Source organism: Euprymna scolopes, chromosome 6 (genome assembly GCF_053919585.1).
Source record: "Euprymna scolopes isolate OS-2025 chromosome 6, ASM5391958v1, whole genome shotgun sequence".
Taxonomy (NCBI): Eukaryota; Metazoa; Mollusca; class Cephalopoda; order Sepiida; family Sepiolidae; genus Euprymna; species Euprymna scolopes.
This window is the reverse complement of record NC_136487.1, coordinates 82,263,648-82,289,874: the sequence shown is the minus strand read 5'-3', so window position 1 is coordinate 82,289,874 and position 26,227 is coordinate 82,263,648. Positions and strand designations below refer to the sequence as shown.

The 26,227-nt window shown below is 33.0% G+C and overlaps 1 protein-coding gene across 2 annotated transcripts in view; it reads left to right on the top strand.

Moving 5' to 3' along the window:
* Window positions 1-277: 277 nt before the first annotated feature.
* The window catches only part of LOC145277722 (sodium-coupled monocarboxylate transporter 2-like), a 248,743-nt gene continuing 222,793 nt past the window's right edge, over window positions 278-26,227 (top strand). Inside the window, exons 1-2 of one of the 2 annotated variants that reach the window (XM_080129425.1) lie at window positions 278-398; window positions 526-620. The gene's annotated coding sequence lies outside the window, so the exon portion shown is untranslated. Of the gene's footprint in view, window positions 399-470; window positions 621-26,227 lie in introns of those variants that run through there. The other variant, XM_080129424.1, reaches the window with a different exon arrangement.

Sequence of the window (26,227 nt, the reverse complement as noted above, 5' to 3'; positions counted from 1 at the left end):
CTATTTCTGCTCTCCTAAGACGCGATTACTTCGGCGTGCGTGCACCCCCTTCACCCTCCCATCTCTCATCACCGTCTCTCCCTTCCCATACGTACTCTCTTCAAAAGCACACGTACACAGGGGGGGGGGGGAGGCCAGCATCACCTACGTCCCTTCTTCTGTAAAGCGCCCCAACCCTTGCCCCTAATTCACCAAAAACACGACAGGCCCATTCGTTAGGAATCCGACCAACGCGCGCGAGAGAGACTTTATATAAATATAATATATATATATATATATATATATATATATATATATACATCTCTTTATTTCTCTATATATTTCCTCTTTTAACTTTAAACTCACTAATTCTTCTGGCCCCCCCTCCCCACCTGATCTGAAATTATAAAAAAAGAAAGGTAAAGAAAGATGTAGTTCTTTTCTTTTTCTCCCTAGATTTAATCTCTTTCTTTTTACTTGTAAGCAAATCGTTTTTTTTTTCTTTTTCTTTTTATTTTTCATGGTTTTTGGTTTTCGGTTCTCCAGTCTGCTAGAATCATTCGGTTCTTAGCTTTTTCGGCGAGAGGATTCTCAATACAGGATGGAAATTACCAGTTTTACAAAACAGAGGAGAATTCTTGGTAAGTGCGATTTTCTTGTTTTTGTGGTTGTTTTTTTTTTTTTTTTTTTTTTTTTTCTGCGGGCTCATTTCTATTGCTTCTGTTACATGCTATTGCTGTACTTTCCTTTCGTTCCCAGAACGAAGTCGTTTTTGACTAAAGAGGATCTGCTCGAAGAGTGAGTACAGATTAAGGATGTTGAATTGTGTTGCCGCCCGGGTAGAATTGAGTAGAAAAAAAAAACAACAAAAGAAAGATGATGATATCCCAGACTGGCTCATTGAATAGCATGCGTGCATGTGTGTGCAAGATATATATATATATATATATATATAGAGAGAGAGAGAGAGAGAGGGGGAGGAGAAGGGGAGGGAGGGAGAGATCGATCCCCATGTCTCTCTCTCTCTCTTGATGGGGTTATAGAAAGAATAAAAGAGGATGATAAGATAGAGATAACGTAGCGTGTTTATGTGTGTTTATTGTGTGCGAGATAGAGAGATACAGATAGATAGATAGATAGATAGAGACAGAGAGAGGTAGAAAGAGAGAGAGAGAGGGATAAGGGAGTGGTGGGTAAGGGTAGATGTATTAACAATATGGACGAATTCAAGAAATGTATTAAGAGAGCGAGAGAGAGAGAGAGAGAGAGAGAGAGAGAGAGAGAGTAAACGAAAGGAAGAGGCAGACGAGAGAAAAGGAGTGAGTCTGGGGTGTGTTAGTCTGAGACATAGCATATATATATTATCGGAAATCGAAAAAATCGGAACTTATTGAGGTATCGGAATCGGAAAAAATTGTGCCTATTTTCCAATGCCCAAAATGATGTTTTTTATTGTTTTTATATCTTTGCTTTTCTTTAAAACTTAATTTACCACTGCTCGCATTGATGATGAAATAATAAATATCGATTTAAAACTACCAGTAAAATGTCTATGTCATATTTGCGAAAATATATGCAAATATTACACGTGTTTTTACGGTAATCCAACTCCCGCCTCAAAAAAAAAAAAAAAAAAAAAAAAGAAAAGGGGGAAAAAATTATATTTAGAAATTTACAAAAAATCGAAATCAGAATCTGTAGTACTGTTGTTGTAGTGTTGTGGGTAAACTGAGCTGAAGTTTACAAGGTGTATATACACATACACACACACATACATTCTCTTGAGATTGGTTACATGTGCACTGCACTATAAATGGAAATCTCAGTTTAATATATATATATATATATATATATATATATATATATATATATATATATATATATATATATATATATATATATATAACACGCCATATATACAATTTGAGAAGTCCATGTATTTACATTTAGTATGTGTCAAGTTTTTACTTTTGCTTAGAGTCTCACTTCCTTCTCCGGTCGAGTACTGTCATTAAGTGACGTGGATATTTTAAAAAAAATTTTATTGTGGATATTCTTCCTTGAATTATCTTCAGGTGACAAAACAAATGAACAAAACAGCTAGAGAAAAGGATATAACTTCCACTGCGGATTTTTGGTGAGACAGATATAAACAGTGCTGAAGAGAGTCCAACGTAGACGACCAGAGACTGGTCCACTTTATGATGGTACCAATATTTTTCTGTAACACACACACACACACACACACACACACACACACACACACACACACACACACACACACACACACACACACATATATATAACACTATCTTATATTGATTTCTTTATAATCGAGCACTTTGCTGGGGTTCTCTCACACAAATCTTACCTCCATATATATATATATATATATATATATATATATATATATATATATATATATATATATATATATATATAGAGAGAGAGAGAGAGAGAGAGAGAGAGAGATGAGTGTGTGTGTTTCTGTATTATGTGTGTCTGTGTGTGATTTTATAATTTATATTTGCTAGATTTGAAGAAATTCAATTATTTACACGGAAAAGCATTTTACCTAAATGCTAATAGTTATATATATATATATATATATATATATATATATATATATATATATATATATATATATATATATAGGCAAAAATTAAATTAGAAAAACTGCTTCTCTATAGAAGAATCATCCCTACATTGACTTAGGACAAATTAGCTTAACTGTAGCATTAGAAGAGATACTACACTCTCTTTCTATATATAAAGTAAAACTAAATTTATATGAATCAATATGGATTAACCATTTTTAATCGGTGTGATTCTGTTGTTCGCGCGTTAGACATAAGGAAAGTTTGTAATGTTGGCAAAATCCCACACGAAAAGCGGCACTCTAGAGGAGGACAACAATTTAAATTACTTTAGTCCACAAGTATTTCTACTTCATTGACCGAGAATAAAAAAATTAAAGTGTAGCATCAGAACAGATACTACACTATGCAGTAGCTAAAAGATCAAGCATTGCTAAACTCGATACTTATGAGCTAAGATAAGGTATCGTTTTGCTGTATCATGAAGTGTATATTTTAGATATAAAAAACGGCCGAATCTTAATACAAGTATTACCGTGTACGTCACTTCCTTTGTCACGTTAACTTAATACTTAATCATGGTTTCTAGTGGCAATTGCCTTTTGTACGTCATGTATATATGTACATTGCACGCACAATATCGATATATAAACAGCAACTTTCATGAATATAATAGTCGGACGATAAACAATGTAAATAATAAGGTTAGAAACTTTTGAAATGTTTACATCATATAAAGTAACCCTTAACCTCGAATGGCTTTTGGGTCTTGATAAACGATGACTCATTCGTACAAAAGAAAGTAAATGCTGTTTTTGTAGCCCAATCGTCGATACATCTGTACGCGAAGGGCGTTTAAACAATATTTAATTTCTGTCCCTGACCTGTTTAATATGGCTTCATTTATGGCACCAAAAACGGACGGTTATTGGTTTAATGATATTCACATTATGTCAAAACAACGCCTTCCTGTTACATCAAACAGATTATGCATAGGTAACCATATGTTCACAAAATATATTTGACTCTGGGTCACAATACCAATATTTACTTCGGATGGAAATCTAGTTTGTTATTTGCTTCCCACTGTTGCAAGAAATCACGGAAATTATTTTATTCAAACTAATTCAAAAAATAATGCTTGAAAGGCTTTAGTTTTAATATTCGCCGAAAACAAAAACAAAAAGAATAAAGTTCGCGCCCAGGGGAAATAACTGAAACCGATTTATAAAAAAATCGATGGTAAAAATAAATGAAATTAAATATGTTATCAAGACAAATAAAATTTAAATAATAAACTTATCTCGACTTATTAAACATAGGATTTACACCCCACAAACACTCTTTTAAAAATCCCTCCCTGGTGAACCAAACCACTTTATCTAAACATATTTGGCGACTTAAGGATCAGAATATTCCTTCAATTTGAAATGGGAAATAATAGGATCATATAAAGCATATATGCCGGGGGACAGATTATGTCCACTTTGTAGATATGAAGCCCTTAAGATTTTAGAATATAATGATATAAAAAATAAAACTATTCTCCTAAATTCAAAAGACGAGTTTTTCTCTGGATGCATTCCTAAACGTTGATTTAGATTTAATAAATATAAAACACCATAAGTCATTAAAATGTTCTTATTAATAATCTATCTTAGAATTTGTAATTTATAAATTAATCACTTTATTAATAAAATTTGGATTATTATTATTATTATTATTATTATTATTATTATTATTATTATTATTATTATTATTATTATTAGTTTGTCTGATATATTTACCATTATTTTCTATCTTATTGAAATATCTATTTAAATTTAACTTTTGAATGTTACTATTTTATTAAGTTCCATAAATAATTAAAATATTATTATTACTTTTATTTAATTACAACTAATAAGATTCTTTTACCTTATATGAGACAGCGTAAAGGCGGATTATCTCCCTTTAATCATTTTCCTAGCCAAATACAATTATCTCCCTTTATTTTTAAAAAAAATATGTTATTTATCTTTGAAATTAGGCTTTACTAACGAATTCTAGCCGATAAAACTATTCCATTGACGTTTACTTTGAAAATTCAACATTTCAAGCATTTATAAGCTACATTTAACATCCAAATGAATGCTTTGACGATGATAACATTACGAGTTTCAAAAGGCGAACCATTATAAGGTAAAATATATATATATCTTTGTTAAATTTTCTTCAAAACATCTTATTATAATCTTATAGTTTAACCCAATTCAGCTTTATAATTTTATTCTAATTTTTATTCTCAACTTATCTTACTTTGTTTATCAACATCATTTTCCTTTATATTTGAATATTTTCCAGATACATTTGCCTTACTTAAAAAATGATAGGTTTAGTTTGGTGTCATTTAAAAAAAAACACCCAATATTTTTGTTGATGAGGAGACTTTGTTTCAAAAAACTATACGTTAAAATTATTGTCCATGACTTAATGTCTACCTCAATAAAAACATCGTTTCCAAAACGATCGTACAATTTATTGGCTTTGTTGTGTTCCTTCTTATGAAACAGATTTTTAATTTTTAATTTTGATTTTAATTATAAATTATCATTAATCAAAATAAATATTAAAATACCTCTGGGATATATGCCTATTGAGCTTATTATATATCTGCATTACAACGAGCACTGTTTTTTCTTGTATTTTAATTACATTAGTGATTTTACTATCACATTAAAATACACTCTGCTCTTTAGACTGCTGTTCTAATCCCCTTTAAATTATATATATATATATATATATACATACATATACATACATATACATACATATATATATACATACATATACATACATATACATACATATACATACATACATATACATACAGATATATATATGTATATAATTTAAAGGGGATTAGAACAGCAGTCTAAAGAGCAGAGTGCATTTTAATGTGATAGTAAAATCACTAATGTAATTAAAATACAAGAACAAACAGAATATATATATATATATATATATAATATATATATATATATATATATATATATGTATGTATGTATGTCACTGTGTGTGTGTGAGTTCCTTCCGTATAGGTTCCAAAACGGCTGAGCCTACCTTTTGCAAATTTCACACAAAGATAATTTATATGCCTGGCATTGTTCTTAGATACGTTTTATACAGATATTTGTTCGATAAGTATCAACAAATTAAAAAAGAAAACGATCCTAAAATAGTCTTTCCTTCTTATAGATGAAAATAATTTTTACAGAGGAATATTTTAGGTTGCAACGGTAAGGGAGATAATAAAATCTCAACAAATAATTTCTTCTTAAAAAAACAAACAGATTTATTTTCATCTGGAGATGTAGCTCAGTAGAAAAACAATCGTCTACAGATCGAATGATCACGTCTTTAAGCCGCTGTGTACCTCGCTATTATAATTTAATTTTTTCTTATCAATGAATTCAATTCATGATAAAAGAAGAAGTACCGTTTGAAATCGTCGCAAATCATTTCTTTGTTTGCATATTTCAAAACTAAACTTTAATTAGAAATGAGTTTCCAGGGCATTCATCGTCAAACCCAAATATTAGCTGACGTGATATTATAAACAAACACAGACAGAATTTGATGAACTACATTATCATTAGTATTTATTTTATTTGTTTATTATTTATTTATTTTTATTTTTTTTTTGCAAATTAGTCCACCGGGCAAATTATTCCTCATAATATATAATATTCGATAGATACGCAATACGCAATCTGCATAAATTAAAATATCATGTTTAAGCATATATATATATATATATATATATATATATATATATATATATATATATATATATATATATATGTATGTATATATATATATGACTATTTCATTTAATCACATAAATTAATATACGAAAGTATATATTTATGCTTAAACTTTAAGTATTTACTTCAACAGTGCTCAATACGTAGTAGAGCTAGGTAGTAAGTTATATATATTTCATAACTTACTACTACTATATATATATATATATATATATATATATATATATATGTATATATATGTATATATATATATATATATATATATATATATATATATATATATATATATATATATATATATATATATATATATATATATATACTTGGTATAGGGAGTCGGTAGTTGGAAAATACCCTTCTCTATTCTTATCTCTACCAGATGTTATTCTTCAGCTGTTAGTTCCAGTGTATTTTACATTGCTTTCTCCATAAAGTTGGTATTTAAAACATCTTCATTCAATGCTTGTTTGATTACGTCATGCGCTTTCATGTAGTCTATCCATGCTGTGACCATGTTTCTTTTCCCTGTTTTTTAAAATTTTCTTTGGTATCTTTTGGGTGATGTAAAGGTCATTTGTTCATCCTCCTCCTCCTCCTCCTCCTCCTCCTCCTCCTCCTCCTCTTCCTCCCCCTCCTCCTTCTTCTTCTTCTTCTTCTTGCTCCTTTTCTTCTTCATTATTTTCTTGTTCTTTTTTGTTTTTCTTATTATTATTATTACTAATCTTTTTCTTCTTCTTTTCTTCTTGTGTTTTTCTAATTATTATTACTAATCTTTTTCTTCTTCTTCTTCTTCTTCTTCTTCTTCTTCTTATTATTATTATTATTATTATTACTAATCTTTTTCTTCGTTTTTTCTTCTTGTGTTTTTCTAATTATTATTACTAATCTTTTTTCTTTTCTTCTTCTTATTATTACTAATCTTTCTTCTTCTTATTATTATTACTAATATTTTTATTTTCTTCTTATTATTATTACTAATCTTCTTCTTCTTCTTCTTCTTCTTCTTCTTCTTCTTCTTCTCCTTCTTCTTCTTCTTCTTCTTCTTCTTCTTCTTCTTCTTCTTCTTCTTCTTAACACTTTTATTTACTTCTATACTCACTTCCTTCCAGGTTCAAAACGGAAACTTCAAATTCAAAAATGTCACCATGACCTTTCTTCCGTACACACATTATTATTATTATTATTATTATTATTATTATTATTATTATTATTATTATTATTATTATTAAGGTGTCTGACAAGTATTTCAAAAGATTTTAGTGACGTCATCGAGATGCATTTCAAAATTTTCAAAACTCAACAATAATGTAATAACAAATAAAAGAAAAACACATAAAAAGATTCTAATTGTTTTGTTACTCCCTAAACAAGCTTGTCATACACATAATTGATACCGTTTTTAATGTATACTTTCAGGTATTTTTTAACTTATAAAATACTTTCTGTCTGTATTTCTTATAGAATAATGCGTCCCAGTCTTAATACGTATATGCTTAATTCTTATTCCTATGCGTGTAACATTAAACGAGGTAATTCCTTATGCGATTATTTAAGCAAACGTAAACATCAGTAGTAACTGACTCGAAATATTAGTTTTCTTTGTAATGTAAACAAGACGACAAAAAAAGTCTATAATCTATTATGCCCGAGGCTAGCTACCAAGCTCTAACCCCAGTCCCATCGCCGCAATGTTGTATCCCTATTATTGTTTGACAAATACTTCATCCGATTGCTCCGATGAACTTGATGAACTTGTGCCCTCTCACTGTAAATGACTCTGACCCACCCAACATGCAGCAAAATCATACCCCTTCACTTCGGAAGGCTTTCTATTCTAGTTGCTTCTTTACCCGAACTGCTTGCCTTTGGAATTCTCTTTCTGCTCCATGTTTCCCTGACTATATCAGCATGCAAAAAATTAAATGTAATGTGAACAAGCATTTAACTGCTTAACTCCCCACTTAGTATGCCAATATATATCTGGCACGTAATTCATAGTAGCCTCTTGTTTGAATAAATGTGCTTTGGAGTGAATATGATGAAAAAAATTATAGTATAGGTTTTATTTAGGAATTCAATATGGATGCTTGCAATCACTACCGTTTTCTCAAAACACCTGGGAACCGCATCAATTGATTTCACACGTAATCCATGTTTACCCTTTCTTTTTTAACTAATGAGTTATCAATTAAAAGGAAAAAAAGTTTTTTTTTTGAAAGTTAATTTAAATATTGACTTTTTTAAGTATTGGTTTTTAAGTATCAAAGGAAGATGAGGACTACATTTCAAATGCACGATGTAATTATCCCACCTACCTGGATGCTGGACAAAAATAACCACGAAAGGCTTGGCTGTGGTCTCAGGTCCACGGTTAACGGCATTCGACGGTGGCATCGTGATTGGTTAACCATCTTTTGCGACCTTGATCAGGATCACTATGCATTAGCCGCCATGGTTCGACATCTAATGTAGATAAGGGAAGGATCTTGCTAAAACCGATCAGAACAGACGCCATTGCAAAATCATAATTTTATTTCCCTTTGCCATTTTTGATATCCAAGTTTCACAGCCCATCATTCATTAATCGTATTACTTAACGTTAGCAATTAAAAATCATACACATAACTAATACTGAATTATTTCATGACGTAATGAAGATGAGTACATCCGGGTTCCACCTCACAAGATTATCATTGTCTGGTTAAGTCATAAATATAAACTGGTAGAACCACTTGGAGCGACGTCAAAAGGTACGCCAAAAGCATTACGCTAAAAGATATACTAGCTCCGATCACGAATACTCGGATTTACGGATTTACTAGATTTTTACTGATTTTTTTTTTTTTTTACATGGAGGTCACCACTTATCAAGGCCCAAGCGCCACTCGGGGATAAGGGTTATTGTATGTACAGTAATCAATGGGATAGTGTAGTAATAGTATTGGAGAATTGATAAAGTGTCATTACTTAAGGTGGCGGTTCATCAGGAATTTGTTTGTGTTGGACTTGAAGACATCCAGGTTGAAGTCTGGAGGGAAACAGGCAAGTGGAACAGAGTTCCACAGGCGTGACGTTCTAAGAAAGAAGCTTTGTTCATGGAATCTACGCTTTGATTTAGGCACAGATAAGGGGTGGGGAAATTATTGACGGCGGTTTCAGCTAATCGGGTGTTTTTTGAAAAAGATTGGCGAGGGGGGACCAGAGAATGGAGCTCAGACGAGCACTTGCCATGAAATAATGATAGAACAGAGATAGGCTCGCTATGTCTCTTCTGTGGGAAAGAGGTTGCAGGGAAGAGAAAAGGGCACCCCCCACCGAGCCACGAAGTCTATTTTGTACTCTGTCAAGGCAGGATAGGCTGTTTTTAGCAGCTCCTGCCCAGATGTGGCAGCAGTACTCCATCCTTAGACGTACTTGGCTTTTATATAGATAGAGAATTGCATCATTAGTGAGATATCTTCTGGAGCGGTAGAAGGATCCCACCATTTTCCCAGCAACCTTGGCCACAGACTTGATGTATGTGTTCCATTTAAGATCAGGAGTAAAGGTCAAACCCAGAAGCTTATCAAAACATGGGGCCTCCCCTAGACGAGAGCCATCCATTTCAATTAATGCCAGATGGGGATCAGAGCGTTTATGATGCAGAGATAGAAGCTTGGTCTTAGATGCATTAAAGGTAACCAGCCACCTCTTCCCCCACTATACCACGCACTCAAGATCAGAGGAGAAAGAATCAGAGAACATCATCATTTACGGCCTTTGATGTGTTGCCAAATATAGTCGTGTCATCAGCATAGATGTCAACGAAAGATTTTTGTGTTTTGAGAGATCATTGATGTAGATCAGTAAGAGAGTTGGGCCCAGTATGGACCCCTGAGGGACTCCAGCATTAATACTGTGGGCCTCTGATTTCTGCCCATTAACGACTACTCTTATGAGCCTATCAGAGAGAAATGATTTAATGATCGAGAAAACATTTCTAGTTATACCGTAGCTGGAAATCTTGTGTAGTAGGCCTTTATGCCAAACCTTATCGAAGGCCTTTGATATGTCAAGAGCAATTGCCCTAGAAATGAAGCCTTTGTCGAGAGAGTCGCTAATCCTATGAGATATAACCGTTAGCACATCTTATTGCGTGTCGCTAAGAAGGTTATTTCTGCTAAGGTGGTTGACTACTTCTCTATTTATTGTGGATTCCAGCAACTTACTCATGACACACAGGAGACTTATTGGTCTGTACTGAGAGGGGGATGACTTATCACCTGAATTCTTAAATACAGGGCATACTGATGAGGTTTTCCAGGGTGTTGGAAAGCACTTCTCCTTAAGGCAACGCTTAAACAGTTTCGTAAGTATGGGGGCAAGTTCTGGTTGTAATTTTTTAACACTATAATTGGAATACCGTCAGGACCAGTTGCTTTACTGGAGTCAAGGTTCTTGATTAGCTTTGCGACCTCACGCACAGATATTTGTATGTTGCATAGCGTGTTGTCTGTTATAGGAGGGAATACGGGGAGTTGATCGCCTTCGTCGCACAGGATAGAATTTGCCGCAAAGTTCTTGGCAAATAGTTTGGCCTTGTCGGATGCTGTCGAGATGACCTCTGGTCCATTGATAATGATTGGGATAGAACGCACGTTTCTGTTCAGGATCCTATTTACTATTTGCCAGAACTGGTGGGAATCAAGCCGCTGCTCAGCTGCTTTGGATTTAATGGATTGGGCATCTAGTTCTCTTACATTTTTTATTACTCTTTTACAGTGGTTGCTGGCAGTCCTGAAAGCAGCTTTAGTTTCTGCGCATCTATTACGTTGGTAGCTATGGAAAAAGTGATTTCTGTGTGCGATGGCAGCAGCACATTTAGGGGAGAACCATGGCTGGCTGTTAGGTTTTTGTTGGCATTTTTTGGATGGTATGAATTGGTCTATACCTACAAGTAACCATTCGGTCAGGTAGCCAAGGCCACTCAGCTAGTTCAAACAAATATATAGCAAACAGAAACAGTTAAAAATATATCTCATCATAAATAAATAATTAATTAAATACAAACTAATTCAAAAGGGACTCTTTATTGTTAAGTGTTCATAATTTATGCTTACAAGAAATGAATATAAAAATAAAGCACTTTCCAGTCACCGATTGCCATTGATAACAGAGTAGCTCAGAGTTCATCATTCAACCCCCTCGGCCTAACATTCACAAGTAACATGAATTGGAACAAATACATAGAAGACATTGCCAAGGCTGCTGCAAAGAAGGTGAACCCCCATCTACCGCGCTAGAAAGATTACTTTCATCTCACAGTATCCTATATATTTACAAAGCCGCCATTTGCCGATACATGAAATATTGTGGTCACATATGAATCGATGCATCAACCACTAGGCTCTCTCTATTGAAAAGAATTTTCAAGCTAATAGATCATGCACTAGGTGTGTCAGAAACTTCGTGAAAAATATTGAATGATTCGACCCCCTGTCTTTCCAAACTTATAACTACTCGAAAAATGTAATTCAAACCCTAATTTTTTTTTAATTAAAGGAGCAAGGACCAAGGTTTCATTAAAAAAAACAAAAAACAAAAACAAAAAAACAGCGCGATTAAAAAAAAAAAAAGGTTTTAAACTTCGGACTTTACAGGTAAATTTCTAAAAACACTTCTTTTTTTGTTTTAAATTTGAATATATTATTTATTGATCTTTTATCTTCAATTTGTGATGCATAAAATTTTGGTGAGTAAATTAATTATTTACTTTTTAATAGACATTTCAAAATGGAGGCGTGAATTAATTCGACTCCCTGTCTTTTCAAGCTTATAACTACTCGAAAAATGTAATTAAAACCCTAATTTTTTTTCAATTAAAGGAGCAAGGACCAAAGTTTCATTTACAAAAACAGAAAAAAAAAACAACGTGGTTTAAAAAAAAAAAGTTTTAAACTGTAGACTTTGCAGGTAAATTTCTAAAAAAACACATTTTTTTGTTTTAAATTTGAATATATCATTTATTGATCTTTTATCTTCAATTTGTGATATATAAAACTTTGGTACATAAATTAATTATTAAAATTTTAATAGACATTTCAAAATGGGGGGGGGTGAATTTAAAAAAACAAAAACGTTTGTCTAAAATATTATATTCGGTTTACTGGAAAGAGCATAAAATTTCACATTGACGCTGAAAATATCGTAAAAATAGAATCAATAGAAAAATTTTGATAGATTTTTACAGTTTAAAAATTGAAAAATACTGAACTCGTAAAATTCAATTAATTTCATATTTCTATTACTTTTTATACAACTTTAATAGTTTATTTTGGAAGTATAATCCATAAAGAAAATAAACAACACACTTTTAAAAGAGAAATTACGAGTTTTTTATATTTCATTCGCAGTTTCGTGTTAGGGGTGTCAAAAATTCCTACAAAAATTCTGATACACCTAGTCATGCACTTCCAACCAAGCTCCAACCTCTGTCCTATCGCCGAAGTGTAACATTATTGTGCTTGTTTTACAAATACTTTAATGAAATGCGCCTCGACGAACTTGTAGCACTCGTTCCCCTTCGATGTAAATACCCCACTATTAATCCGACAAGCATAAAAATTCCCCGCCTTCAATGTAGAAGTCTCTCGGTGCCGAAGAGTCTTTTAAATTGAAAGTTTCTTCTGCCGATCTATTAGACTCTAGGATTACATCCGTGTATCTTGTTTATCTGACTGTATTATCATGCTGAAGTTATAGTGTACTGTGAACAGACATTTTTGCAGTTCAACCCCCTATTTAGAGTGCCCCTGTAGGCATCATCCCTACGTCACAGTTTCCCCTTACTTCTCATTGGCAATTTGCCTTGTTTGGAGTAATTGCCGCCGAATTTTCAACCTTCCTTGAGAGCCGCATAAACTGATTTAACAAGTGACCCGTGTTTCCTCTTCTTCATTTTTAAGCAATGAATCAGCACTTATCAAAACTAAAAAATTCGAGAATAAGGGTTAATTAGGGAAATTGAATGTTGATGAATATTATGAGAGGATTTTTTCACCGATCGATGCCAAACACACCCGTGTTACTGAAGTAGCGTTGTTCCTCATATGACAATCTCATTAAACGTTATTCTTGAGTAGCTTTGTTAAGCAGTGATTCATTAGTATATATTAATAAAAATTATATTGTCTCGATAAAATCCACAATTGTATGAAATTTAAAGAAAAAAAATGATTAAATATTGGTAGGTGGGTAAGCCTTTGAAGTTGTTGTACAAGCGGCAGGGTGAAGCTGACGAATAATAATTTTAGTCGGTGAGCTCTACTTATTTTCTTAAAACGTTTCATGACAGTTTTAGTTAATCCCTTTTCTTTGAGACAAAATCATTTCTTTAATCTCCATTTTCTTTAGATATTGCGTTTACAAACCGACAACGATGTGTGGAGTCTTGCGTAGAGAAAAACTTTTCTACCCCCTCCTCCCACATCCTTGATGGGCTCACATCCGGCAGGGTGTTGTTTAATTCTCTCCCACTGCAAGAACTTAGACATCAGAGTTGGGAAGTCGGGATTGAGAAGTCAGCGCAACAGAGGAGGGGCACTCTGACATGCAAAAATGCCTGAGTAGCTCCGTAGGAATTCCCTAGTAAGAGCGCCTCAGATAATATACAATAAACTAACCCCTTCTCAAAGAGAGAAGGCAAATCCCGAGAGGGTAGACCTCCTAGGGCTGCACAGAACTAAACTTACATTGCAAAATCAACAGGGACCATATCATAACAGGAATGGTCTAATCTCTGTTGACTTTGGGAGCCCAGGATAAAAATCCCTCTGCTCTGAATCTGAATGAGAATAAATCTGAATGAGAAATAAATCTGATTTGGAAAGAATATGAAATGGCCGACTTAACCGATAAAAATATATAGAATCCGTGGCGGTCGGTCTTATGACTTTTAGAAATAAAACGAACACGACTATAAGTAAAATAAAATGACAGACGCGAGAATTACGTTGAATAACAAAAATAGCCAGTTTATTCGCACATAAAAATACAGTTTATGTTCAGTCGTCTGCATCGAAGAGACGTTAGTATCGAGCGTTTCGTTGGCTCGTGACTCTGACATAATGGTTGAGACCACAATCCGGTTGATAACGTCAGCTCAGCAAACTGGAAAGGAAAGCCACCCTCACAGAAACTGTTGCTACTCAATATCTTGTAGCTAGATTTTGTTTTTGCAAATGACTTTATTGTCCCGAAAAAAAAAACAAAAACAAAAAACAAAAAAAAAAACAAACAAACAAAAAAATAAATTTAAAAAAAAAAAAAACAACAACAAAAAAAAACACAGTTAATACTCGAAAATTATTGTATGGTAGAACCACTGGTTACTGCATATTAAAAACTGGTGACGAACTGTGGCGATGATGAATAGGTTTAAGCTCATGGTTAGTTCAACTACGGTGGTTAGACTGCGGCTGTAATTTCAAATGTAGTCTGAGCTGGTTCAGTCAATGATTGAAAAATAAAATTGATTGACAGCCGGGTTCTCACCAGTAGGCATTCAAATTATTTCTTTATTATTGGCTACATAAGTGATAACTTAAGCAAAGCATTTAGAGACGCAATTTGCCACGCGAATCTTTGTTAGCTACAACACAACAATTTAAAGTTACACGATACAGCAAAATAGTTCGGTTGTGAAATAGTGATATATATATATATATATATATATATATATATATATATATATATATATATATATATATATATATATATATATATACTAGCAAAAGTGCCAGTCGTTGACTAGATTCAAAAACAGCCTACAGAAAATGGACTCTGATTTATGAAAGTATGATAGGTTATGAAAAGGAAGGATTGTAAAGAGATAGCTTCGAATTTGGGGGTATCAAAACCAAAGCAAAATATGATGAAAGTAAAAATAAAATAGATAAATCCCATAATTTATTATACCATACCTGTTCACACTGAAACACTTATCACAATATTCTGTGGATCTATATTAAAAAACCTTGTTAAACTTTGTGACATATTTCCATTCTATGGAGGTCAAGTGCGAACGAACACCCCATAATTTTATTATATGATATTTCTTCAAACTGAAACATAATTATCAAAGAATACTTACGTAGATAGATATGAAAGTCTTTATTAAAGTTTGTGCCTATTTCCATTCCATGGAAGCCAGGCGCGAACGCAGACCCCACTATTTTATTATACCATTCCTATTTAAGTTAAAACATACTTATCAAAGTATTCTTATGTACACCTATATCAAAACACTTGTAAACGTTTTTTTTTATTTTTAAATTTTTTATTTCCATACTTTGTGGAACAGGCGCGAACGCAGACTCAACAATTTTAATGAACCACCGTTCTGCCAGATCAAACATACCCATTCTTGTGTCTAGATATATCTTCTATCATTATATGCAATCAGTTGTTTAAAATAGTCAACCATATAGGAGCCTATTCGTGACCACACACACACACACACACACACACATATTCAGAACTCTACTCGACTTAACTTGTGACAACCTCTGATTGATGTTATATATATATATATATATATATATATATATATATATATATATATATATATATATATACGACATAATCGCGTTGACACACCGGTTCTCATGAGATCCACCGAAGATAAGCAACATTGAGCCTAGTTAGTACCAGATGGGGGACAATTTAGGAATTCTAGGAGCTCCATATATACAAGGACCCGACAATATTTTTTGGACACTTTGTAAAAAGTACGTAGTTGAGGAGTGAAATCCACTACTAGTGTAATCATTTTTTTTTAGTTTGGCTTTGATAATTTTAGTTTTTTGTGATTTTTGCGAAAACTTGCGCGACACTATTCTTCGGACATGACAAAAAATCCTATTTTATTAAGAGCTCTCTTCATGTATATGTTGCTCTATGTAAATTTTCTGCTTGTACACTTAGCTGTCATCATTAGAATCAATTATCTGTTCTATTCTACTGGTAAAACAATTAAGTTTAATGAGGTAAAATGCACTCAAAAGAAGTCGTTCGTTTGGCACGAAATAAGCGGGAAGATCGCCTCAGCATCAGAAGGATCGCCATGGGTTTGAAGCTTTCGAAATCCACGGTAGAATACATGCTGAAGACAAACTCCGAGCGGAAAAAGAAGAGAGGACGGAAAAGATCAATTAGCAAGAGGACTGAAAGGAGAATGAAGAGGACCGTGACACGGCTTTTGATATCTGGAGAAAAAGTTACAGCAATAAAAGTGAAGGAGAAATGTGAATTGGATGGAAACGTCCGAACAGTATAAAGAACGCTGCATAGGATTAGTTTGAAGTATGAAAAGGCTAGAAAAAATTACACTAACAAAGAAACACAAAAGAGCAAAACTGGAGAGTGCTAAAAGGTGGTTAACCAAGCATGTTGACGTTAAGAAGGTTATATTTATTCATGAGAAGCGTTTCAAGTTTGATGGGTCCGATGGATGGTGTACTTGGTCGAGAAGGGGTGAGCCTGTTGTTCTGAACAAACGAAAGATCGGAGGATGAGGAGGAGGAGGAGGAGGAGGAGTGATGTTTTGGAGTATGATCTTTGCTAATGGAAATATATAGTTGGAGTGTCTGGAAGGACGACAGAATAGCGAAAGCTACAAACAGTTGCTGGACGAGAAAGCCCTACCAAGGATAAGAAGAGAGATGGGAATGATTTCGTTCTACAGCAAGACAATTGCAGCATCCATGTGTAAAAACTCATGAAAGAATAGATGGCTAAAGTGAATATGACTATTTTGGAATGACCTGCAAAAAGCCCAAATCTAAATTAAATGGAAAATGTTTTGGAAATACTTGCGCAACTTGTCTATGATGGAACTGAAATAACGAAAGAAGCTCAACTATGGGGGAAAAAAACCCAACTAATAGAAACATGTACAGATGTTATTGTGCATATTTTTTATCATTATGAAGAGAGATTGATATAAAAGTTATTGAGAAGAAAAGTGATATTACAGACTATTAACAGTTTTTCAACGATGTCCGAAAAATAATGTCGTGTGTGTTTTGTAAAAAAAAATCATGAAAATTAAATAGTTTTCCTTACCTAATCGATTTTCTTCCATTTTTATTACAGGTATTGTCTTTATATGTTTATGCTATTTTATTGAAGGAATTTCGCCACTCTATGGTACTCGGAAAGTCGAATACTAAAGTGTATATATATATATATATATATATATATATATATATATATATATATATATATATATATATATATATATATATATATACAAAGGCCTTCCTTCAATAGATGGTCACTACAAAGGTACTTGCACATGGAACTTTTAGTAAAACAACGGTCGCGTAATCCCCAAACTTATATTTCCTAAACCTGCATTGCTTGAGATTTCTTTATTTTATTAAAGAGTCACCAATTATTAAAGCCTAAAAGCCATTCGCGGATAAAGGTTAAATAATTGTTAGACAGACGTTGCAACAACACCGTGATCATTGGTAACGATGGTTGAATTTAGGCAGAATCGGAGTATTAAAGCAAACGGCTAAAAAATAATTTGTTTCATTGAACTTAAAAACGACTATGCTGTAGAAAACACAGAAGCAGTCCAGACGGAGTGTTCTAGGAAAGAAACTCTGCTCATCGGCGAAGAAGTTCGAAATGACTGAAAACAATGCCTGGATCAGCAGAGAAAGAATTTGCTATTTAAGAGTTTTCTTTTTCTAGACTAGCAGCACCACAAAAGCTTGAGAGACTTGTTTACACATCTATTTAATCCATATATATCAACAGAACAAAATAAGTAACCCGAACTTTTGTTTAAAAAAAAAAAGCCATGCCATTGTCTAATGGAAAAATAAATTCCTGTGAGGGAATAACAAATAATCTTATCTAAACTAAACATCATGTGTACATCTAAAAAAAAACACAAATTCAATGCACTTTAGCTTGACGGTTCCCTATGAAGTGCGGTAGCCTCTGATTACCATAAATATACAGTTATGACTTACTATATACATACATATTTTCATAACTTACTATATATGAATATATACATATACATATATACCCAATAACAATATATTGTTTTTAAAATATAATTACATTAATAGTGGATAATTATATTTTAAAATTAACTTGAATTATATACTTTAAATACAATATATATGCTGCTCCCCATTTGGGGATACCAAATTGGTAAAAGGGGAAATCATTCCCATCTCGCGTTTAGGTAAAAATGCACTTTCGTAAAAATAATTGAATTCATTCCAAACATATCGCAAAATCAAAAACAAACATATAACATCTATAATATATATATATATATATATATATATATATATATATATATATATATATATATATATATATATAGACATATATAGACATATATATACATTATAAGTATATATATATGCATATATACAGTATACATATATATATATACAGTAACAATATTTATATACATATATATATATATATATGTGTGTGTGTGTGTGTGTGTGTATGTGTGTCTGTGTGTGTAGTTTTGGTGTTACATTTCTAGCGAAAGTTATATTCTGTATGAGTTAATCCACCTGGGAATTTAGAAATAATTGTCATCTGGATATGTGCCTAACATTTTAGGGGCCTGGACGACCCCCTCCCCCCCACACACATACTAAATATACGCTTAAATATGATATTTTGATCAATACATATTTTGTCTTTTTTATTATATTTTATTAAACCCAATACATAGTAATGATTTAAAACGTTAAAAAAAATGACTACTGCGCCACCACCGAGAATCGAAACAAAAACGTTTAGCTTACGATTGATTTTTTCTTTGCCGTTAATGATTGACCTAAGAAGACATGCTTGCTGCAAGGCTAAAAATTAAAACATGAACCAATAACTACTACGCTATGCATGCATATTCGTAATGCCGGTGTTTGACCTTCATCTGGCCAATTCCATTAATTATGTTTTGATTAGGTTTTTGCGTTTTTATGTAAATAGCTTCAAGGAGTTTTTAGCTTCTTAACATTTGTTTCGTGACGTAGTATTTTGGTGTTGTTAATTAAAATTTCTCTGAAGTTCAAGCGGGTCAGTGATGTTTTTTTATGTAAGTGTTGAAATATGGCACTATATATATATATATATATATATATATACATACATATATATATATATATATATATATATATATATATTCGTACACATATATTCTTTGTTTATGCATTTATTTAATTATTATAGATTAAATAGTTATCCTCGAACAGATACGACGAAATACGAAACCGTGTATAACTATTTTTTATTTTTATCATAATTAAGTTTATATATATATATATATATATATATATATATATATATATATATATATATATATATATATATGTTGATGAACACATAACTCGGTTTTTTCCCCTTTTATTTCTCTATTTTGTCGGAATACTATATATATATATATATATATATATATATATATATATATATATATATATAATCCATTTATATGATATATAGATCAGAACCTTTTCCAAAGTGATTCCATAACCAAAATAGTATTCGAATCCGGGACGCCCATCCCACATAATAACTTGCGAGTTTGATGTAAAAATGTGATCAACATCATTTCCAGACCGTAAAAAAGTTTTCATTACCATGCCAAAATTATTTTGTTTACATCATGTGTGTCTAACGGCATCATTTTTCACCCTGAATTGTAAAAATGCCAAACAGGATTTACCACAAAATCCGATATCTATGGCCGATATAAAAATGAATAAAGAAATAATTTCATTTTCGTCTTCGAGCTGAAAATATTAATAATAAAAAAGCTCGTATCGAGTTTCAATCTCATGTTACGAATAAAGCGTTTCGTATTGATTAAAAAAAAAACTATATGCACTAAAAATAAACGGTTATAAAATAACTATTGCTCGTAATTCGACTAGATTGGATTAATCGCGTTTTGCAATCGAACTCTTTCATATGAGAAAATCTTTCGGTGCAAGTCCATAATTCAACCACAATAAAAATACAGAAAATGTCTTCAGCACGAGCAAAAATTTTCTCTCCAAAAACCAATGTGAGTTGTCTCCTTTTATTCATTAAATATGGCGGATCAAGACATAACGTTCCCACATCGTCACAAAAATTAGATTTTCTTAGTTAAAAAAAAACAACAAAAAACTACTTAGTAAATTAACATGATTTTTGAAATATGATATTTTCATTCCGTGACGAGTACATACATCATAATACTTTTCTTTTTCATTTTGTAGGTTGAACTCTGGACTTTCACCAATATTTCTTATCTTATATACCTATGCAAATTATTACAAAATAAATAAATAAATGCAATGGACAAGTGAAAGAAAGAAAGAAAGGAAAAAGAAGAGAAGAGAGACGAAAAGAAACAAGGCACATAAGCAGATTGTAAAATGAAGTTTCCTGTCCTGTTAGCCGGAGTCCAATGTAATTAACCACTTTTAGAATTTTAAAAAAATCTGTTATTAAAAAACGTGTTTGTGAAGGGAAGTGGGGACATGCGTACATGCCAAGGTTAAAACCGAAATGGTATTTGCCTTTCTTGTTCAAATGTGAAAACGCCCCTTTCTCTCTTTTTGTTTCTGAAGAAGTTATTTAAATGACCTTTTCTCTTATTTTTTTTTTTAATTTTAGCTTCATTTTATTTTTATTTCACCAAGACTAACCCTTAATTACTCCCATACTTCCGTGTTTGAGGGCATTCAGTACATTTCATATCGGCCATTGCATTTTTATTCCTATGTTTATTCTTTTATCCTTTAATTTTAGTCCTAAAAATATTGTCCATGTTCAAGTCTTTAAACGGGTACATGGGTACATAGTCAATAATGTACCACTAGACTTACTGACTGAATATGGAGCAACATATTCACGTTGACACACCGTAAGATCACCGAAGTTAAGCAACGTTGAGCCTGGTCATTACTAAAATGTGTGACTATTTAGGAAATTCAAGTGCTGTATGTACTCTCCGCTTATCTCGGCATTGTTTCCAGTAATCTAATATTTCTCTATGCTTGGGTGAGTTTGTCCGTTTGTACCGTTCTGCCACAGAGGATTTTATAATTTTCATTTTCAATTGTTGTCTCCGGATTATGTCTGTACTATTTGTCTGCATGTTCGAAATAAAGGGATTTGCAATTTTCAATTTACTGCGAAGTAGTGTCTGTTATTGCGTTCTTTTTAGTCCAATTCGCTGCAGTCATTTATTATGTGACCTATCATTTCGTTTCTTTGTCCACAGAGCCTACCTTACTCTTAGTTTTAATAGCATTGTTCGGTGCATCTTGAAGTAGCAGTTTCGTTTCTCACACCTGGATATGGTTAAGAAAAGACACAAGCGTTTTTCTTAGGTATTTTGTGAATCTCTTCTTTCGTCATTCTTAATAATTTTCCATATGGCTGTTTTAATTCTTTTTTCTTGCCCTTTTACTTCTGATTTCGCTGCTTCCTTTATTGTTGAGCTTGAAAGTGTCTCGATAATCAGCCTTTCTGTGTTCTTGGTTATGTATGTTTCCACTTTTTTTCTTTTTAGTTTTCCACATGGTTTTCTATACTTGCTGTGATAGACACAGAGAGAACCTACCTCAGAAACGGGCGAGAATCTGTCTCGGCAGCAGGCTGAAAGACAGAAAAAGAAAAAAAAAGGCCCAAGATGGCGGCTGTTGTCTTTTAAAGCCTCCGGTTATGCGTAGATCTCGAGCAGTCTCGTGTGGTATATGCAAATTCGGTGTGTCCGAAACATTATAAAAGGCGAGTCGCTGGGAGGAGTGAGAGAAGCGTTTAAGATATGCGAATAGAGAACGTCGACGTGTATCGCATGTTGTGAACAACGAACTTTACTCGACTCAACTTGTGACTAGCAAACCTCTGATTGACGTTTTAACCAAAAATTTTTGTTGCTTTGCGCTAGACAAAGACTTCTGATACACTTGCACTGTTCTCCGTTCGTTTCTTGTTCACGTAGAGTCAGTTAATATCATCTTTCGGCTATAGTGCACTATTCATGTTCACTAATGTTAAGATGTCTAAGTCTTTCTTTTATCCAGCCTGTGATTTGTCTAGAGTATTTTATTAATAATACTGTACCGGTGTTTATTCCTTTTACTAGATTTCAATGATATAATTTCGTTTCTAAGAGTTTTTTGTGCTCTTTTCAAGTATTCTTTTTTTTTTCAATTTTCTCCTTTATTTCTGTAAATCTGATGGTGTCTGCTTTCAGGACTCATAAATATTAATAGATATGTCCGCCAAACGCCCTCATCTTCTATCGGTTGTGAAGTTCCATACCCTTCGCTGTCTGCAGTTTTCCCCTTTTCTAGCAGTGCGCACTTTTTAATTATGAATTCCATGTGAAGGTCCTGAGTGAAGATTCAGATAATCTTTCTCCAGTTCAATTTTGCTTTTTGCAAATGTCTCCACATACATGAAGTGGTTTATTCTTTGTTCTGTGCCACTAAACTTGTATCCAGAATCACATCTTCTTAGCATGTATTTAGGTGGCATCATGCTTATGATAAGCATTCTCAATCATACTGTTATTCATGTTTTAAGGATTATGTCGTAGTATTTCTTGTAGTCATGCCATGGCTATGTTACTTTTCTGTTGTTACTTCATTTACTATATTTTGGTTTATGTATAACAAGTCATTCGTTCTTTTCCGTTTCTGGTATCCTTTTTGTTCATTGGCGAGTAGTTTACGATTGTGAAGGGAATAATAGATCTGTTCGTCTCTTTGTCCACAGAGCCTACCTTACTCTTAGATTTAATAGCATTGTTCTGTGCATCTTTAAGTAGCAGTTTCGTTTCTCTCACGAAAACACCTGGATATGGTTAAGAAAAGACACAATTGAGCATTTTTCTTAGGTATTTTGTGAATCGCTTCTTTCTTAATAATTTTCCATATGACTGATTCTCTTCTTTTTTCTTGCCTTTTTACTTCTGATTTCGCTGCTTCCTTTATTGTTGAGTTTGAAATTAGAATTTTCTACATTGTTGATAAATGTTTATTAGTCTGTAATTGCTTGGGATTGTTTTCCCTTCGGCGTCTTTTTGTATTAATGTAGTTTTTTTTTCTTTGGTTATCCATCCTGATATATTTTCTAATTTTTTTTTTGTCAGGGTGATGGATTTTTGTGTTAGGGTCGTGGATTTTAAAAAATCAGTATGCATGTATTTCATTGTGGTCTGGCGCTTTCCAGTTAGCCATTCCTTAAAATTGTCTTAATCGTTTCGTCATTATTAGTTGATTGTCTTCCTTCTTTAATTCTCTGAAGTTCTTTCATGTTTTCCAGTATTTGGCATTTCTGTTATGGTCTTGTGGCTTTCTTCATATCTTACCCCAGAAGTGTTTTGTTTGTCGAGTCCGATTGTTCTTATTCTTTCCCACTTTACATTTTGATAAAACTGACTTCATTTATTTATTAACTAAGAGTTAGCACACAGGCCATAATCAAAGATTTCTCTTTGAGAACAACTTGTGGTGTTCTCTGGAGTCTAGGTGACAACAAGTCTCCTTAGATTTCCAGTACTCTCCACTTCTTTTGATAACTTTGGCAAAAGAATTTGAGTTATCACAAAAACCGCTTATCATTGATTTCTAGTTGGTAGCGACCATTGGTCTTCACTGGAATTTGGGTGGTAATAAACCTCCCCAAAGTCCCAGTCCAAATTTGCACTCATCAAACGGAGGTCTGGCTAATGATTTCTCTCCTCGGTCTTTTCATCTTTGCTGACCCTCCTCACTTATTTGGTATGGTGCAAGTTTATGATAACACACACGCGCACACACACACACACACACACACACACACACACACACACACACACACACACACACACACACACACACACACACACGCACACACATACACACAAGGGGATCGCCACGCAGGGGCACATCGGGATACCTTACAATTATACCATTTCAGTTTTCATGATTCCATGTGACGTATTTTTGTGTTTTACATCTGTAGCCGTTTCTGTGTGTCCAGTTTGTGCCTGTAGTTAATGTATAGTGTTAGTCTCCGCATTCCAAGGGGTTCCTTAATATTTCTGCAGTTGTCATTATTGTTATCCGTTATATCTTCTCATCCATCCCTCTGATTCCAATCTTTCCCATTCTTTTTTCCAAGTTTTTTGGCATTGTTCCTAGCGCTACTACTATTAGTGGCGATATCTTGACTTTATTCATTTTCCAGATCCGTTTGAGCTCTCTGGCAAGTTCCGTGTTTTTGCTTCGGTTCTCCGTCTCCGTGATCTTCATTCTGCCGTCTGCTGGAACGGCCAAATCTACAATCTGGCAGCACTTTTCCTTCTTGTTAACTATTATGATATCCGGTCTTCTGGCGTGGATGAGATTATCCGTTTATATATCGATGTCTCATAGGATCTTGTGACTTTCATTTTCCAGTACTTCTGCCAGTTTGTGTTTGGATCATTTGTCTAGATGTTCAACTGTCTGCTTAATTACCAGCATTTTTTTATATATTACTAGCAGGGGTGCCCGGCGTTGCTCGGGTGTTTGGAGGTGTATTCTGTGCAGAAAAAAGCAAAAAAACAAAAAATGGTTAATTTTTTAAAACTTTGACCCCTATTATGACCCCTTAAAATTTATTGTTTCGGGCTCAAATCACTTTATTAAGTTAGATCCAGGTTCAAGGAACCTAAATCTAAACTTTCAAGTGTCTAGACCCAAAATTGTCGGAGGAGTTTGGTAGAGTTCTTAAAGGTCAAATCGTTGAAATTTGACCCTTTAACAGCCAAATTTCTGGCTGACACCCATCACATCGATTTTCCCAAATCTCAGTACCCTGTATTTCAAATTTCGAGTCTATAGACTAAAAATTGACAGAGTTATTGCGTAGGGAAATGTAGACAGACAGACAGACAGACAGACACGTTCACTTTTATAGATATATAGATTATTTACTATTATTCTGATATAAAAGTAAAGATACTTATTTTTCGTAAACCTAATTTACATATGTGTTTTGTGATGTGTACAGACACACGTGCATAACTTAGCATCGTTCGCTGTAAAATAGAAAGAGTGTCTGACATTAAGAAACATTTGAGTAATTAAACCAACATAAATACATAGATAGCTAAATATTCGTGACTTGTTCGGTTAATTATAAATTACGGCTAATTAAAACTTTTAAAATAATTTTTTTCAAGCATGAGTCAACCGTAGAACTAAAGTATTGGTAAGCATGTATTTTGTGTTATCTCTATTTATATAAAGGTTGGCTATATGCATATGTTTATACTACTTGTATGTACAGGATTCACTTCTAAACTAATTAACCGATCATTGTAAGTTCTGAAACACGTTTGCTAAACGCAAGGGCCCCAAATGTGGGCTACATTCAATTTAAGAGGGTAAAAGAGAGATAGGAATATTTTGCGACAATTCAGATATTCTCGATTTTTGTGTAACTTTAACAATATGCATTAATATAAATATTTCCCAATTTAATTTTATTTGGAATATTCTAAAGCAACCATTCTCAACCTTTTCTCCATCATTAACGCCTCCCCCCCTCGGTTTTATGTACAAATTTCTCCATTTACCTCCTTACTTCCATACAACAAAATTTATAGCCATCATAAAGTGGCAGAAAAAAAAAAGAAGGTCCAAAAGAACCTTTTTATTGTTTAGGATTTTAAGCTTTTTTTTTATTTAAATATATTCGTACCACAAAAATAAAGAAAACCAAACTTTTCTAAATATAAAATTATGAAATTAATTTGTATTACGTTTCTTATGCACGATGCAATCCGAAAAG